The 18735-nt window shown below is 34.2% G+C and overlaps 1 non-coding gene across 1 annotated transcript; it reads right to left on the bottom strand.

The window, feature by feature from the left end:
* Nucleotides 1-10537: 10537 nt before the first annotated feature.
* Nucleotides 10538-10609, bottom strand: TRNAC-GCA (transfer RNA cysteine (anticodon GCA)). The gene has a single exon. It is a non-coding gene; the product is annotated as a tRNA-Cys (tRNA).
* Nucleotides 10610-18735: the final 8126 nt, after the last annotated feature.

Here is an 18735-nt window from a genome sequence, read left to right as displayed (position 1 = left end):
CTGAAGTTGCTGAAAGGCTGATACTTTCAAAGAAATTTGCTTTTTCAGGACACAGCTCATTTGCTGCTTCCATCATACACTCTTTGATGAAGTTGCCGTCAGTAAAAGATTTTCCTCGCTCTGCCATCCTATGAACTATTTTGTAACTTGTACGAGTGACAGATTCATTTTCAGCAAACTTTCTCGTGAAGAGATTCTTTTGAGATTCAAAAACACGTTTCATAGATTCAAATTTCTCAGAACGGAACCTTCCTGAAAATTTCAAATATGTTGATAGATGTTTTGTTTCATAGTGAGTCCAAAGATTGTACTCTTTCAAAACGACAACACTTTCTGTGCATATCACACAAGTAGCTTTCTGTTTTTTTTTGTTTCCACAAAGAAGTACTTTTCTCCCCATTCTTCATTGAAAGCACGACACTCAAAGTCTACCTTTCTTCTTTTAAAAGCAGCCATAACAATGGGTGAAAAAAAAAAAAAAAAAACAAAACAGGATCTGAAAATGAAAAACACAGAACGCTGTGAGAAAAGTATTGTACTGGTCCAAGAATGCACGAACAAAATATATTGAAACGTACGCTTGCCACGACACTTACCTAAGAACGAGTTACGAAAGCGCATAACCCGACTACTAAGAGAAATGAGCTTGCTGAAGCGGTAACCTTAGGCCGCTGAATTTACGAGACGAGTCGATAGGACGAGGGTTAAGTCTGTACTTGTTTCCAATATGCTAATGCTTTCAGAGATACGTACCTCGATATGAATAAACGGGCAGCAAGGACGATAGAGGAATTTTACTAATGGTTAAAAATGCGCGTGACAACCTTGTTTTTTTCATAATACCAGCTTAAAGCGACCATCGGTGTGATTTATTTTGTTATGACAGTCGGACATTTGATGAAATGTCACTTTTTATTTCGAAGCGGCTAGCTGCTGGAGGGCCGGAGAAAATGACTTCGAGGGCCGTAGTATGGTGACCCCTGACCTATGTCATCGATGTAAGTAAAACGAGCAGAGGTGATGAGTTCTAACCCTCATGTACATCCCTTGTAACATTAATCCAGCTTGACTGAATTTCATTTATATAACAACTCTGAATTCTTCAATCAAGCCACTCTTCTATTCATTTAGTTAATTTATTCCCATACATATAGAAATAAGTTTCTTTACAAGCCTTTTATGTGCCACTTTGTCAAATGCTTTCTCTGAAAATTGAGATACACCAAATCTTAACCCTTACCCTCATCTTCATATGCAGTAACACTTTCAAAGCATGTCAAAAGATTTGTAAGGTAAGATTTCCCCTAAATGAAACCATGTTGACTATCCGATAAAATTCTAAACTTTGTTACATGACTTTTCAAAGTATCTTTTTTCAGACTTTCCAAAACTTTCCCACAGCTGATGTGAGATTAATAGGCCCATAATTACTAGGAAATCTTCTATTACCTTTCTCGAAAATAGGAGTCACATTAGCTAATTTCCAATCTGTTGGTACTCGTCCACTATCCAAGGATTTTGAAAAACATTGTGGTAAGTGGCTTACATATCCAGTCCTTTTCCTCCTTTAAAACCCCCGGGAAAATATTATCTGGCCCATGAGCTTTAGCATTCTTTTAACTTCCCAATTTTATTTTATAGAATTTATGAAATTGTCTCGTTGAACTTTCTTTTCATCTATCAGTTGCTCAACATAAGAAATATTGCTTAAATATTGATTAGTAAAAACTAAAAAAGCAGAATTTAATAACCTAACCATTTCATAATAATCAGATACAAACTTTCCTTTATCATTTCACAAGGGTCCTATCTTTATTACAACATTTTGTTTAGCCCTAATTTACTTTTTTAACAAAATCTTTATTGTAAATTTTTACATTTTCAGCCAGCCTTTTTTCATTGATCATTTCTTTCTATTTTACCAACTTGCTTGATCTTCTAAACCTTTTGTCATACCAGTGAGTTTAAAATTCTTAAATTTATGACGCTTTTCTTTAATTCTGTCTCTTAAACTCTTAGTGTGACAACCTGGTTTGTTTACTTGCAGCTATTCTTTTCTTTCTATAAGGAATATATTTACCTTGAATAATTAACAATTTAACTTTAAAATTTTTCCACATCTGATCAGTATCTCCAAGTAACTCAGATGCCTAATTCACAACAGATAATTATTGTTGCAACCCTTCAAAATTTGCTTTTTTTAAAAATTGTAACCATAATTTCATTATTTCTTATTTCCATGTGCAGCAAAAAATCGAACCTGATAGAGCAATGATTACTTGTAGCTAAGTGTTCCACAATTTCCACCCTCTAAACCATTTCTATATCAAAAGATAACAAAAAATCTAAAAGAACGTTGTTTATAGTAGGTTCCTTGATTAACTGGTGAATAAAATCATCCTGAACAGTCTCCAAAACCTCTGTCCTTCATGATTTGACTCTAGTATTTCCCAGTCTATATGCCTTAAAATAAAATCACTTAATATTATGACTTCATAAATAGTTGAAATTGTAGTCTCACTGTAAAGTTTCTCATTCATTTTCATCAATATCATTTGGGGTCTGTAACAAATTCACACTGGACACTTTTTCCATTTATATCCACTTACAGAAACCTAATCATATTCAGTTTCCTTGTTGTTATCCTTAATATTCTCAGCTTCAACAGCACGTAACTCCTTATGTACAAAACAAAGACTGCATGCATCATTGCCAATCCCCTTCATTATATATCTTGCTCTGTCAGTTGTGTCATCTACCTCTGCCTCACGGAAGCATAATTCAACTCTTTTCTCCTTATTTATCGTATAGGTTATTCTATCCACATACCATATAAAGGAGTCACCTGTAATTATAATCTCTTTAAATTCATAATCCATATTATTTTATATTCCTTTTGCTTTTCTTCCCTCCAATAGTTCTTTGTCTACATAACCTAAGGGCTTAAATTTGTTGTTCAACAGAATAGGGCCTTTACAGTTACGTTTACTACTTTAAACCTCAAAACTACCATTTATAACTTCCTAAATGTCATTGTTAATATTAGTTGATATTCCCCTTGCATGTAAAAGCTTAAGCTGCTAAGTCTTGCTGTTTATACTTCTCTTTATATAGTTCCTCAACTTTAGTTAGGATAGCCTCGAACTTTTATTCTAATCTGCAAACTCTACATATAAATTGAACATTATTACTACTAGCTTCCTTCAAAGTGCATAGTAGTCTATAGTTCTCAAACAAAACCAATTCATTGTACTTATCACATTTAACAAAGTGTGAACGCTTATCCCCCGAACTAGACTTAACCATTGTATTATTTGTAAAATGAAAATAAAAACTCGATACTATGATTAAATGCTAGTAGCCTGTTGTTAACAATGAGAAGATAAAACTGGAAATTAACTAGTTTTAAACTGTAGTTGTTAAATAAGACAATGTATTTAATTTGTCTTGCAGTCTCACTACAAGATGAATTATAACAAAGCTTTAAAAACCGCTACGCAAACTAAACCTAATTTAACATTATTAGCACGCTACATTACTAAAGTCTAAATTAAAACCTTATACTTATTATTTTGATTCACAGTCTTACTAAATATAGTTAATTTTTTGTTATTTAACTTTAATTTCTGGAGATCAAAATAATAAACCAAATAACATTACAAATCCACGATTTGTCAGTACTTAGCTTTTGTAACGTCTTCTCTTTTCAAACAGCGCCTTCCATTTCTCATATAAATAATGAGACGAGCAGAAACAGTAGACATTTAATAGCATAAAAGATAGAGGGAATGTTCAAGGAAAAGTTTGAAGTTAACTGCGGTAAAAGTGATAGGCCTAACGATTAACATAGGCTTGACATTTAATATGTTAGAGTAAGAATAACAATAGAAAGGTGGAGAAATAAAATTTATTCAGTAAAAGCGTGGTTCTAAAGTAACTGAATCACCCTGAATGCACTTAGACGAAAGAAACAGAGGACGTTTTGAAGAAAGAAGACCAAACAATTACTAAAAGAGCAGTGTGCAACTGGGATAACTCGTGCTAAAATTGTAAGTGAATTATAAATAGAATACTACTATGGTAGAAATAGGGAAAAGTATTTCGGCTTATCAACTGAATTATAAAGTCATTGAATAGCCTTAAGTGGACTTTTGACAAAAAATAAGAGAAGTATATAGTGTATATGACATTACAATGATCTCTATAGTGTAAATAATTTGCTGTACATACGCTGAACTAGTTCGAATGTATATATATAATTTTGACAATAAGTGGAGATCATGTTGTCCGTTTATCTTTGAATTTGTCGTCAAAAAGTCACAGACACCTACTCTAGAAGAATCCTAAGCCCAACAACAAATAACATGGTATATATTTGTACTATAAAGAAGTATAAGTTAAAACCTTTAATTGACTATTGGCGAACATAACACAACTTTAACATCTCACAGCTATTTTTTTTTTTAATGTTCTAGCCTTGCTATTTTATAATAGTCAGGTCGGGTACCACGTGGATTTATTACCTTTTATTTATTTTTTGTGTATTTATGGACTTTGATTTTATTTGTATCATGAGTAAATAGTTGTAGCCAACCTAGCATTAACAACTTGTAAAGTTACGTGGGGAGGTGGGGTGGGTGAACGGAATTTCTTTGGTAAAGTACGGGGTTAGAGAAAAAGAACCAGTTTCCGAAGAACTATACATCAACGACTATGGTTTAGGATGAGAATGATTTATTGTCCCTTTCGATAATAATATTGGCGTATTGAATATTTTTTCTCGTACAGGCTTGGTCAGTTCGGCCGTATTCATAATCCCAAACTGACCTTTAGTTTCCTTATTATAACTTATAATATATTTAGTGCATCTTCACGAAATTTCGCACGCTTTCAATAAACGTTTTGTCTTCTGCAATAATAAAAGCAGGATTTTTATTTAGGTATTTTTTTACTAAAATTTCCTTTGTGAATGTATTGAGTCAGAGTGTTGACTGCCCCATGTGCAGAGTGGTTTTTATGTTAAGATTAAAAATAAAAATATTTTTCTTCATTTGAAAATTGTCAAATTATATTTGTTTAATCTCTAAAATCGTCTTTCAAAATTTCTAACGTTTTCAGTAAAAATGTACATTTTATCTGTTATTTTTTGTCCAAACTCGATGCAGGGTTGGTCAATTTGATCGACTTCGTAACTGTCATAAAAAAATCTAAATGACCATTGCCAAATACTTGGTTGCTTTAATCAAATAATGTGAAGTGATCACTCTTTATAACACACACACATGATCCCAAATTGTGGAATGTAGAGTACAGTATTATAGCAACTGAACACGAACCATGGTCCTACAAATTCCCAGTCCAGCGAAATAGTACTAGGGTATATGCGACCTCACAAGGAACGGATATATAGAGATATGGCGTGTTTGGAGGTTTCTTTTCTTACTATTTAATTTTAACTGAAACTTCCATCGTGAAAAGCTGTTTTGTACTCAGTTGCATTATGAGTAGTATAAATAGGCGTTTTTGTCTTTATATTATAGAAAGAAAACTTATATAGTCACTAAAATAATATTTTTGATGTAAAAAGTGTAATATTTCAAGGGGAATACAAGATAATCGTTTGAGTTCTATTGGCTATTTCCTTGGTGTTTCTCTCATAATTTGTACGTAGTTTCTGTCATCAGATTTTACAGGATGTTGGGAAATATTCTTCATTAAAAATATACTGAAAGGCCATTTAATGGTTAGGGTGATGTTTACTTTTTACTACTCTGTTTTAGATAAAGGGAGAGAGCAAAACTCTTTTTTTTAATATTTATTTGGGTTGTACTGCTTTATTCTATTCTGGATGTCAGGAGTTGTGTTCTCTTTGCTTTCTTTCAGGAAGTTTAACTTGAGTGGCACTTTAATACTCGTGGACCTCTAGAATTCATCTGTTAATCGTACTCAATTTTGAATTATTAACCAGTGGGAAGGCAGCCAGTCAGTATCATCTACACTACTACAAAGGATTGTCTCTATAATTATTATAATGCACCTACAGCTACAAATGTAGAGTGTATTCAGCAATATCAAACTTCGGACCTTCCACTCTGCAGAGGTCTTAAAAATACACATGTATGAACAAAGCTTGATACACAATATTCCGATTCGATGATTAGCTGACCTCTGATTCGATGTATTCCGATTTTAATTTGACTATTAAACAACAAACAACAGCAAGAGCAAACTGCTTTAAATTTTTTTATCATTACTTTGTTTATTCGTTAATACTTAAATATCTTAACGTATGGGTAGATTATTACTACCCATTATTACTGAAAACTGGTGTCGTAAAAACAGCTTCTATTGTTACAGCTCAAGAGAAAAGAAGTTGAGCTTTAAAAATATCAAAAATAAATATAAAATACATAAAAATAACGAAGAAAGTCTTAAGAACTTAGAATCATTGACGTCGACTTTTTTCAATAATTGTTTTTATTTGTTTGTTTCGAATTTCACACAAAGCTATACGAGGGCTATCCGCGCTAGCCGTCCCTAATTTTGCAATGTAAGACTAGAGGGAAAGTAGCTAGTCATCACCACCCACCGTCAATTCTCTGGCTACTGTTTTATCAACGAATAGTGGGATTGACCATCACATTTTAACGCTCACATGGCTGAAAGGGCGAGAATGTTTGATGTAACGGGGATTCGAATGTGTGATTCTCAGATTACGAGTGTCAAGCGCCCTAACTACCTGGCCATACAATACGTTCTATGCTTGTAATTTGTGTACCAAGTAAAGTATTTGAATTTTCTGTAAAATCTGAATTATAAAAATAATAAGGATCTAACGCAGTCAATTTTCAGTTTCATTTTTAAGCATAATTAAAGTTGAAATATAGTTCAAGAAAGGTATAAGAATATAAACCATAGGAAAGCTCCAACAGTTAAGGCTATTCACCAACTCTGGTCAATTCTAGAACGTCAGACATAATTTACACATGAACTGCTCAAGAGAGGTTGAAAGTTTAAATGATGCCACCATTCGAACGTGCCCAGAATAAATACGTTGAGCACGTTTAAGGTGATTTACAAATTTAGAATAACAATTAAGTTAAAACAGTTTCTCATTGATAAAATTACATGACGTCGATGGTGAAGATGAGATTTAATTTTCTTTTTTAAACTAAACGTTTTACCTTAATCTAACGGAAATATAGGCCTAACATAATGGAGTAACATTAAATACGTTGTTTTTTTATTAACACTAAACTGATGTCTCATGTTAGGCATTGATTAAATAACAAAGACTAAAACTTACATTCAATTCACCCGAAAGTAGCTTAACCATTTGTATGAAAACGATTGGTTTCCACTCTTTCCAACATTTAACAACGCACTAGTCGTGACTACATGATGAATAGCTTCAAAAGTTAAACTTAGTTTAATATTCCGAGTAGTTCTGAGACAAATCCTTGTCTTTTCGAAGATAAGTGTGAGAAGTTAAGCGCTCGTTTCATCCAGATATGTTTTCCATCCATGTGGCCGAGAAAGTTTTTTTCTTTTTTTAAGCTTTGAGTGAAAATGTTCGTTTTTCAGAAATCTTCCATTTGAATTCCATGAATTTTTTTTAATGGACAACTTTTCCTTTTGAACGTTGTTATTACATTTTTTCTTAGCTTTGATATGGCATTTTTCTTAAAAACATTGCTGTCTTAAGCTTATATTATTTTCAAAACATTACCTCAGATGTTCCCCAAGTACAAAAAAGTCGACTATCTGTTTTACTCTAAATATTTTAAAATTGTTTTGTTATAACATGTAGGGAAGTAAGATATTTTGTTAATTTCTTCAAAATTATTATTTTTGCATTGTTTCACCACGCCTGAAGGTATGGATTTACGACTGTCTGTTTCCTGGTATTTCTTCTCATGATAAAATATTTGTAACTCCAGTTTGTTGTTTTTCACAATAAATCTACTGTTAATTGCCAGTTGATGTTCTATCATGATGAATCTACTGTTGACTGTGATTTTTTCTAAACTATATAACTTCCACTCCTTGATGTATGTTATATGAAAGAAAAGTCTATTTGTAACTCTTTTATCTTACAGTTGTTGTTACTCTCGTCGGTTAGGCAATATATATCTGATAATAGTTGTCAGACCTGATAGTTATGTAAACATCTAGTCAGTATACTAAGTGTGTTGTGATAAAAATATAATAACAGTTCTCAGATCTTGCAGCCTGCCTCCCCCCCTCCCCTGCAGAGCGGCATATCTGCGGACATACAACGTTATCAACCAAATTTCGATACCCGTTGTGAGCAGACCACAGACAGTCCATTGTGTAGCTTTGTGCTTAACTTCAAAAATCAAACATTCCTGGCAATTGTGTAAGCACCTAGTCAGTATTATACTGGGTGTGATGTGGTAAATATCTAACATCAATTTTCAGACCAGAAGATTGGGTAAATAACCAGACAATATTGTATCAAATGTACTGTGATACCTAACGACAGTTCTCAGACCAGTAGTTATCTAAACAACTAAATACTCTGCCAAGCGTGCTATGTTAAAAGTTAACATTGGCATCTGCTATCTGACCTGGTTGTTACTGTACTATGACTGCTGTATTAAAAGTTAAATTTTTCATTATATGAAAAGCTGTTTAATGTAGATGTTATTAATTAATTTATTTTGTGACTTAATATTTCATGATTTTTAGTTTTTTAATAAGAAGATAATTAAATTAAGAATAATTATTTTAAAGCTTAGTTACATATCTCGGTAAGAACTGTACTTTGCGTTTATAATTCATTGATGTTGGGGCTAATGAACGTCGTGTGAAACTTACTGGTGTCCAGGATATAGACATATCTAAAAGACGAGTTGACGATTACGTAACATCTCGGGAAGTAGAAGTTTGGTCAAAGAAAAGTTAAACATAATTTTAACTGCCGTAGGAGTGAAAGTTCTAACGGTTAATATAGGCTTAACGATTTATATGTTAGAGTAAAACAACAGTTTTGAAAGAGATGAAAAATATAGTTTATTCCATCCAAGCGAGTTCTAAAGTACTAGCATGAGTTCACTATGACAAAAGAACAGACTTTTACTGCAAGAGCAGTATACGATTGTGGTAACTCACACTATAATTGTAAGCACGATACTAGTGAGCTAGAAATAGAGAAAAGTAGTTAGGCTTGCCAACTGAAATAGTTTAATATGCCTAAGTCAACTTTTGACAACAAAAAGAGAACTGTGTAGTGTTTATGATCTTTGTAATGTAAGGAATTTGTTGCACATCCGTTTAATTAGTTCGAATACATATATTGTTTTGAAAATATGTGGAGTGCCGTTTCTTTATTTTTGTTTGTTTGTTTTTGAATTTATCACAAAGCTACACGAGAGCTATCTGCGCTAGCCGTCCCTAAGTTAGCAGTGTAAGACTATAAGGAAGGTAGCTTGTCATCATCACCCACCGCCAACTCTTGGGCTACACTTTTATTAAGTTTACAAGTATACAGTTATTTCAACTGAATCGTAACTTGAATACTTTCACAAGTCTTAATCAACTTTGGTAATCTTTACACAAATAAAATGCTTCAATCAACATTTTGCTAAACCGTATGGTAAACTTTTTTTACACTTCTATTTCTTGTTTCATTTAGCTCTACTGGTCGTTGTCTTGCAGTATTTCTGAAGAAGGTGATTTCCACCTTTTGTATAAATACATGTACCAACGTTTTAAAGTATCAGTCCTTTACCGTTTTGTTTTCCTTATTTTTTCTGCCTTCTTTTGTTTATTCTACAGTACGTATTAAGTCACGTGTTATCCATTTATTGCATTAAGTGATGTTTGTTTTGGTTTTTTTAAATTTCGCACAAAGCTACTCGAGGGCTATCTGTGCTAGCCGTCCCTAATTTAGCAGTGTAAGACTAGAGGGAAGACAGCTAGTTATCACCACCAACCGCCAACTCTTGGGCTACTCTTTTATCAACGAATAGTGGGATTGACCGTAAAATTATAACGCCCCCACGGCTGAAAGGGCGAGCATGTTTGGTGCGACTAGGATTCGAACCCGTGATCCTCAGATTACGAGTCGAATGCCTAAAACCACCTGGCTATGCCGGGCCGCATTAAGTGATAACAAGTACTAAGATTATTTGAAACGGAAAAAAATAAAATATTCAATATATAGTGAGACGAACAGAAATGGTCAACTATCGTACGATGAACGTTTTCGTCAATAGCAGTTCTTTTATTGGTTAATAATCCTAACAAAACAGTGAGAGAAAAGTAATCTTGATATAAGAGTTGAGGTAAGAAGAAAAAACACGTTGGGTACACATGTAAAAATTGGTAACTAACGAAAACAAGTTAGAAATCAAAATGTTTAATTTTTGTAATACTATATTTGTTGTTATTCATATTATGTTATTATTTATTAAAAGTAACTTCCAATCTTATATGTATTTTATGAATATGTAACTTTAGTAATTTCATATTTGCTTGTAAAATTACATATAGGAAGGGAAAAAAAAAGGTTAGGGGGCGCCCGGGATTGAACCAGGGACCTCTCGATCTGCAGTCGAATGCTCTACCACTGAGCTACACCCCCACGACAATTTTATCTTCACAAACATTTTCTGAAAATTTAGATAATGTTAGAATCTCAATTTCTTTTGTGTACTTATCCATGATGTATGTTTAATGTCTGTTGTACTTTGAAGATTATAATTTTCTTCGATAATACCATATCAATTCATTAGTGTTCTACTGTAAAACTTGTGCGTTACCGAAACCTATTATTAAGAAAATGTTTACCGAATGGCAAAATAAACTAATATCACTTCGTTATATATTGGTCTTCACATCTGAGATTGTATATATTACAAGGTAGACGGGGCACAAATCAAGCTTGTTGTGTGACGTTTAAAATTCCAGTCCCTACTTGGGAATAGCAGTATGTGGTATAAAACTAATGTTATAACATGATATCAACCCGCCGTCCCTCTCGCTCCCTTTATTATGAAAATAAGATACCTGACGATTCGTTACGTGATCTCAAATAGAAGTGATTAATCATTCATCTTAGGTCGGGCATGGCCAGGTGGTTAAGGCAAGTGACTCGTAATCTGAGGGTCGCTGATTCGAATCCTCGTCATATCAAACATGATCGCGCTTTCAGCTGTGGGTGCGTTATAATGTGACTGTCAATCCCACAATTCGTTGGTGAAAGAGTAGTCCAAGAGTTGGCGGTGGGTGGTGATGACTATCTGTCGTCCCTCTAGACTTACACTGCTAAATTAGGGACGGCTAGCGCAGATAGCCCTCGTGTAGCTTTGCGCGAAATTCAAAAGAAACAAACCAAACAAACAATCAACCTGGCCTACATAGGTTCTATACGCCTCACGTTCTCTAGGTAAATCCATGGTTAAGTAGACCTTAAAATTCAACACCAAACCAAAATCATTCATCCTGTATATAGTGGTTTCATGTGTTTTTTCAGTTGTTCCTTTACAATAACACACAGGAGTATTCAAGTACCTGAAATGTGGTATTTGAAGGAGCATCATATTTTGTCTTTTAACGTAGAAAAAGTGAAACTGTTTGCTTTACGAAAATTTCCAGATTTTCAGATATACGTGGTTTTAGACAGCTTACATATCCACTTTATACTTTATTTCGTGTAAAGGTTATACACAGTCGAGATGTGTGCCCCTGTTAGGTATTTTTGGACTTTAACATTGGAGGTAATGTTGGAGACCTACACTTTATTAGGTACACCTCTCTAGTACTGGGTAGGACCTCCTTTTGCCTCCAGAACAACATAAGTTCTTCGTGGCATGGATGTAACAAAGTGCTGTAAACATTCCTTGGGAATGTGGTCCATGCTGACTCGACAGTGTTACACAATTCCTGCAGACATTCATGCTGCAAACCTCCCGTTCCACCTCATCTCAAACATGCTCTATTGGAATGAGATCTGGGGACTGTGCAGGCCGTTGGAGTACACTGGAGTTACTGTCATGTTCATGGATTCAGGTTGAGATGATGCGTGCTTTGTGACGTGGCGCATTATTCTGCTGGAAGTAGCTACTGGAAAACGGACAGAGTGTGGCCATATAGGTTGGCATATGGTCAGCCACAGCGTACGTAATGCGTTCAGAGATAACATTATGCACGCCACTGTTGTAAAGAGTGATTATTTGAGAATTTGGAGCCTTCCTGTCAGCTTAAACGAGTTTGGCCATTTTTCTCTGACTTTCTAATTAACAAGGTGTTTTCACCCACAGAAATGTCGCTCATTGGATGTTTTCTTGTTTTTCGTACCATTCTCTGTAAACTCTAAGAGACTGTAGTGCGGTAAAATTCCAAGAAGTCAGCAGTTTTAGAGATGCTGGATTACCACACGTGGCACCAATAATCATTCCATGGTCAAAGTCGCTTAGATCACGCATCTTCCCCACTGTAATGTTTGGTCGAACAACAACTGAACCTCTTGACTTTGTCTGGATGCTTTATGTATTGAGTTGCAGCCACATGATTTGCTGTTAAAGAGCAGGTGTACTAATAAAGTGACCTCTGAGTGTATGTTTGATCTTGTGTTCAGTGTATATGACACTATCACTGTGTCTCTTGTGTTCAGTGTATATGACACTATCACTGTGTCTCTTGTGTTCAGTGTATATGACACTATCACTGTGTCTCTTGTGTTCAGTGTATATGACACTATCACTGTGTCGAATATGACACTTTGTATATGACACTACAAGTGGTTACGCTCTGTATATGACCTATCACTGTACTTTCAGTGAGAACAGCTAATGGCTCTTGTAAGTGGCGCACTTCACTGCTTGTATTGAAAAGGTGTCTCTTGTGTTCAGTGTATACGTTTTACAAGTGGTTACGCTCTCCGTACTTTCAGTGAGAACAGCTAATGGCGTAAGTGGCGCTTGCGTATTGAAAAGGATGACGTTATTGTTTTCGTGTATATAACGAAGTACCCTCTCAGTCTAACATGGAATCTATTCATAATAAGATATTCTGTTATTTAGAATGGTTTGTTTTTTTGAATTTCGCGCAAAGATACACGAAGGCTATCTGTGCTAGCCGTCTCTATTTTTGCAGTGTAAGACTAGAGGTAAGGCAGCTACCACCCACCGCCAACTCTTAGGCTACTCTTTTACCAACAAATAGTGGGATTGACCGTCACATTATAACACCCCACGGCTGAAAGGGCGAGCATATTTGGTGCGACGGGGATTCGAACTCGCGACCCTCGGATTACGAGTCGAACGCCTTAACCCACCTGGCCATGCCGGGCCCTTATTTAGAAGTACTCTCTGTCGTTAAAGTGCATCCGTTAACTTAGATTTGGCCTGGCATGGCCAAGTGGTTAGGGTCTGAGGATCGTGGATTTGATTCTCGGTCACACCAACTTATGTTCGCCCTTTCAACTATAAAGGCGTTATATTGTTCAATCAATCCCACTATTTGTTGATATATGCATAATTAATAAACCGAAATATTGCTCTAAGTACTTGTTATATTTCACATAATTAAATAAAAAAGAAAGCAATATCACTTTGGCTTCCATATAATTTGTTCTTAAATTTTGTACAAATTTTGTAATTTTTTGACTGTCCAACAGTATATTGACAAGCTACTTTATCTTTCCAGATACGTATTGGTACAACACTTTATTTAATTATTCCAAATAGACCGACCACATGGCATGTCGATGGTTTGTATGAGCTCTGTAAGTATAATACATATTTTGTTTATATGTCCCAAACAGACTGGTCGTGTGGAGTGTCAGATGATTATTTGACCTCTATAAAGAGAATACTTCATTTATTTACGTATTATAAATATACTAATTGTGTGGCTTGCTAGATGGTTAGTTGAACTCTATAAATGAAGAAATGTAGTCATATAATGATTAGCCTAGAAAAATATGCTTAAGAACAAGGATTTTCAGAGTTGAATTATAGTGAGTACACTTTTAGTAGGGTCATCATTATTAATCCTTCTTTAACTAGCTATTTAGTATTGGTATTCGAAATGAATACACTTTCACCACTAAGAAGTACTGTGACAACAAGCTGCTGGTAAACCCGAAATCTACCACAGTAATCTCCTGCCGACATTTGGGGACAAAATTTCTGACCTTTACTCTTAGACTCAACGAACGACTTAAAATCATAGAAAATATATTTAGGAATTTGCGAAATGCGAATAAAGGCTATTTGTCATCGAGAGTATACGTGGTCTAACCCGATATTAACTGTTTTGACAATTAAATGGGTAATTCCTATAGATATATCACATAATGTTTTGAACGGTTTAATAAATAATGGGGCCTGGCATGGCCTAGCGCGTACGGCGTGCGACTCGTAATCCGAGGGTCGCGGGTTCGGGCCCGCGTCGTGCCAAACATGCTCGCCCTCCCAGCCGTGGGGGCGTTATAATGTGACGGTCAATCCCACTATTCGTTGGTGAAAGAGTAGCCCAAGAGTTGGCGGTGGGTGGTGATGACTAGCTGCCTTCCCTCTAGTCTTACACTGCTAAATTAGGGACGGCTAGCACAGATAGCCCTCGAGTAGCTTTGTGCGAAATTCCAAAACAAACAAATAATAAATAATGATTTATTTACAAATACATACACACACACTGATTAATATAAATATACTGCACACCATGTTAAACATTTTAGTAAATATGTGTAACTGATTCGCAGGCAGTATTATGTAAAATTCAAAGTGTTGTGTACCAAGGTGGATGTCAGAAGGTAAAGCAACTGCGTGGTAAGACCTTCACTGAAATGTATGTGCTAGGCCATGCAGGAGTGAAGTTAAACGATGAAGCTGACAAACTCTCAGGAGAAGAACTCCTTTGTCAAACACATAACAGCCCAATTGTCAGAATTTCGATCTCTCTCTTTTTTTTTTCCTATGAAACTGAAAGCAGCAACTATGGAAGGTCTTCATCAGGAAGTATAAGACTGCTGGTAAAATCAGTGAAGAAATTCTGTGTAGCGTTCGTATTCCACGAGAGGGCGTCATTGTAAACCCTGAGATTACCATCTAGTGCTCAACCCATCTCATTTAGCATGTATTGATACTACAATTGACAGTCTGTTTACCTAGTTATGAATGTGTTACACCGCGTGTGAATAGTTCGTGCTGAAATAATAACTTTCATATTTTTTTTATATATATAATACCTACTTGTTTAAGGCCAGTAATTATAATGTATGTTCATGTTTTTACTATAATACTTGTGCTGGAAGATTCATAGTAATTCGTTTTTCAAGCGTGATTTACATATTCATATTTTTGAATATGATTAATAATTTTTATATGTTTTTCTGTTTATTTTGTTGAATTTCACACAAAGCTGTCCAAGCTAGCCATCCCTAATTTTGAAGTGCTAGACTAGAAGGATGACTGTTATTGAATACTACTTACCGCCGACTTTTGGGCTATTCTTTATCCACGTATATTGATATTTGCTGTCATCTTTTAACTCTTCCCATGACTGAAAGGACTAGTATATTCGGTGACGAAATTCGATCCCACAACTCAAAAAGAGTGTCATAACTACAAAGTTAGATTTTTAAGAATGTATGGCAAAGTATCTCATTCAAATACGAAATGTATTTCAGGACGGCTTTCCAATTTCGCACTAATTGTGAAGTTACATTTTATGGGCGTTTTGAAAATTACCGAAACGTTTTTCACTTTGGAACAAACAAGGCAAAAATTGAGAGGAAGGTGAAATGATTTTCTTTCAAAATTCGCTGAGCTATTACTCAACAATTGGATAAACTTTTAAATTTCAGAAGATAAATATATTTTTTATCTGGTTTTACTGTTTTTTCTCAGAAAAAAAAAGGTTCCTTTAAGTGAGGTTATTGAGAAGACCAGAAATGACAAACATCTGCCCATTTCAATTGTTAATATCGAATAAAGATTCGAAATGAACAATAATTTTGGGTTATATTTTTACCTTGTAAGTAATTTTTCTATTAGAAATCTGCGATTTCTCTCTTCCTTTCTCTCTTTTTTTTTTAAATAGTATTTATATATCGCACATTTTAATCACGTGTTTGATTTGATAAAGAACAATATCCAACTTCTTACCAAATTTGTAAACATAGACTGCCAATGAAAACCTTATTTATCAGCAAATTAAACCTATAGATGGGGTGACTTTACATTTCCCCAGGAAACTTTGTAAAATAGATGGCTTATTTTCAGACGTAGCTTTATTAGTTCAAGTTTTGAAATAAAACCGTTAATACTTTGTGTTGTAAATTGTACACGATTTCTCTAAAAGCTTTATTATTGCTGTGTGAAATATAATCCCTTTCCTAATGGCAAAAAAGAAAAACAGTTTTGTGAAACATTCTCATATATGTAAATCGAGGAAACCTGAGTAATATATGAGAACATATTACGTAATAGGAATTGTAGTATGTCTTCCAATATCAAAGGTGCTTGTAAGGTGGACCTATACAGCAGTAGAAATATACTGTCTACTAGGCCTAACTATATGGAATCTTAATCATTCAAGATAATAGAATGTATTTTTTTTTAGTTACACTCTTTCTTTCATTAGATATTCATATTTAACACAAATGTGTTGTTTGTATAAATAGCCGGTTACAATTTCTTGAATATTAAATTTTTTAAATGTTGTATTCACTTATTATTTCAGAAGTCTTTATATTCATAATAATAGTTATCAGTCGTTTAGATTTGCGCTCTAAGAAGACTGCATGACATCGACTCTGTAAATGTTCACATTAATATACAGATCCTTTAACAAAGTGGAATAGACATTAACACTTGATTTTAAAAGGCCAATGGTTTTAACAGTATTAAATTATGTTGCCATTTCTACCCCATAAACAATTTAATAGAACTATAAATTTCAGTTTTTTCTTACTTTACTTTGATATAAGATCACAAAATATTACAACTATTCACATCGTGTATGAGTTTACTTACATTATAATAACAAAGCAGAGTATCTGTGACTTTTTTCTCTTTCCTTTTCATAATCAAAGAAAGAGAATTAGAATCCAGTTGCTAGAACTTTCGGTTAAAAGTTGATGATGTTGAAGGCTTGTAGCTCCATTTAGGCAGAGGCTGTTTATAAAATTACGAGGAGAATAGTTTAAAAGCCTTATTTCTTATATTAACAGATGACTTATAACGAAATATCGGAGTTTTCTCAGACACTAAGCAAACATCTTTCATAGCTCTTGAAACTCAAGCTAACCATAGCAAACCTCAAGAGAAAGTTTTTAAAAACATATTTATAGTTTCATTAACTTTATATGGTTACCATCAAAACCATCTCGTTTTGAATACAATATTTTATGGGTTTTGCTCGATTTGAATGAAGTTGAAATGAAGTTTTACTTGAACAGGACTAGTTTTGATAGCTATGACTACTTCCAATATCATTTACTCCCGTTCGTGATATAATTGGTGAGTTTTATTTTTATGCAAGCAAGAATCATAACTGGTTGTCACGGAATGTATTTTATATTCCCTCTAAATGCAATGCCAACGAATTACATCACAAAATTACAGAGGGTTTAGAAAATTAATTTGTTTTGCCTATTACGTAGCTTTGCACTGGGCACACCAAGGGTATTAATTCCCAATTCTTAGCGTTATGAACTCAGGAGTTCACCGGTAAACTGCCAAAAGTGGGATAATAAGGGTTAGAGGGAGCACACTCAAGTAACAATGTGTTGCGGATGAAAAAAAAGAGAAAAAATATCTCCTTCTTTACATGGCGCGTGATAATTACTAGAACTTGTAAATAATATTTGAATTAAAATTAAAACGTGTCTTTTTAAAAAGTCCAATAAAATCAGTGATTTCTATTATAGCTTGACGTATATTTCAAATTATGTAAAGTCGAATATTTAGCTACCAAATTTGAGGAATTTAAAATAAAAATATTTTTGATGGCGAAGCTGCTCAGAAATACATTCATTAAATTTTCCCTTCAATCATAAAATGTGTTTTTCTCGGTCTCTTTTCATTTATTTTCAGCAAAAGACTGGACGGAAAAATAATGTAATTTAATTCAGGGGAAGTGGGGTAAGAGGACCACATTAACTTTTTGTGGTTTGTAACACTTAGATAAATATCATGAAAAAGTAAAGAACGGTTGTAAAATAAACACTGTTTTATTATAAATGACCATTATCATTAAAATGAAATTTGGACATAGAATTCTTTTAGATATTAGAAAATGCACTTCTTGTGACTGGGGGCTGTTTTACCTGTAAGTGTAAAGAAGACGGTATTCATGGTCGGGTAAAATGGTTCCATCTGATCCATAACAACTGCAGTTTGAAATATACATTTAGCAACTACATCAAAATATCATTTAAATACAGCTTGAAGAAATCGGGAAGGATATGCGCCATTTGCAAGTGGCGTATTATTCAAGTTAATAACGTTAGAGAACGCGGGTACCAGTGTTGGACAATACTGCCGTCACCTATAGCAGAAATATACGCCATTGATATGGGTTAAGTAACTTCAAGTCATTCACTGTATAATAAATTCACATGATAAAATTCAGTGAACTTGAATTGTGTTTCTTTTGATAACACAATCGGCGGCCCACCGCTAGTGAGGCGGTATGTCTTCGGATTTTCAACGCTAAAATCAGGGGTTGCTATAAGAAAACACACACATAATCGCCTAT

Source organism: Tachypleus tridentatus, chromosome 9 (assembly GCF_004210375.1).
Source record: "Tachypleus tridentatus isolate NWPU-2018 chromosome 9, ASM421037v1, whole genome shotgun sequence".
In the NCBI taxonomy this organism is placed as follows: Eukaryota; Metazoa; Arthropoda; class Merostomata; order Xiphosura; family Limulidae; genus Tachypleus; species Tachypleus tridentatus.
Note: the sequence above shows the minus strand (reverse complement) of the source record. Positions and strands in the feature narration are given on the sequence as shown.